The sequence below is a fragment of the Orycteropus afer genome, unplaced genomic scaffold (genome assembly GCF_000298275.1).
Source record: "Orycteropus afer afer isolate SDZICR_OR568_19922 unplaced genomic scaffold, OryAfe1.0 scaffold00056, whole genome shotgun sequence".
Taxonomy (NCBI): domain Eukaryota; kingdom Metazoa; phylum Chordata; class Mammalia; order Tubulidentata; family Orycteropodidae; genus Orycteropus; species Orycteropus afer.
The window spans coordinates 9,078,207-9,079,334 of NW_006921643.1; positions in this window are offsets into that span (position 1 = coordinate 9,078,207).

The following is a 1,128-nucleotide window of genomic DNA, read 5'->3' on the forward strand; positions in this document are numbered from 1 at the left end:
AGCCCAAGAATTTTTCATGTTATTTTCAACTCATAAACACACATTTTAATGATTTCATAATACACAATGCAATGGATATGTTATGATTTATTTAATAATTGCCTTATTCTTAGCCTGACGATTATTCTAGCCTTTCATTGGTATAGATGACCCTAGGAATTAACTTTTTTGTTTGATTGTTTGAAATATCACCAGCACCCCTTTTCTTCTACCACCCGCTGCCAATATGGAACTCATTCCTTGGGAAAAACTTTTAGAAAAGGATTTCTAAAATGTGACCGATCCTTCCAAATTATCTGCCCCCACTTATATTTCTAAGGCAGTGGATGAAACTTAGGCTGAGTTTCCTGGGGTTTATTCTGCTTTACAGCTGGTGGGGACCGTTAAACAGGGAAGGAGAAACAGCTTGAATCTGGGGTTTTGATGGATTTATCCAGCAGCCATTGGGAGGTTGGTTGGGAGCAGGGTCAGTGTTAGGAGGTTACTATGATGGTAAAAGTCATGAAGCTTTGCACCAGGACATCTGTGCCATAGCTATTGAAGAACTTGACTTCCTCTCCATGGTGATGAGGGTTCCCAACTATGCTGTTGTTAGGTGCTGTGGAGTTGTCTCCAACTGATAGCAACTTTGTGTACAACCTGCGTCACAGTCCTTGCTATACCTGAGCCCATTGTTGCAGCTACTGTGTCAATTCATCTTATTGAGGGCCTTCCCCCTTTTTTTTTGCTGACACTCCAGTTTACCAAGCATTCCCAACTACAGGAGAAGGAAACTCTGTGGTCTTAAAATCTGTTTTCTTCCTGAGTTGCTTCACATATGTAAACTTCTGTTTACTTGGTCACAAGTAGTATTTGTGTTGTTTCAGTCTGTGATTAAATGACAAAGATACTTCATCTTTAGAGATCACAGTGTAAGATAGGGAATTAGTTCATGAGCCCTGGGGTCAGTCTGCCTGAATTGGTACTCAACTCTCCCACTCATTAGCTGTGTAATTCTGGGCCTCAGTTTTCCTATCTGGGAAATAGTACCTATCTGTGATGGTTATGTTTGTGTGTCAACTTGGCTGGGCCTGGTTGAGTGGCTGGGCAGCTGGTGGTAGTTATTCCCCATGATGAGACTGGCAATCA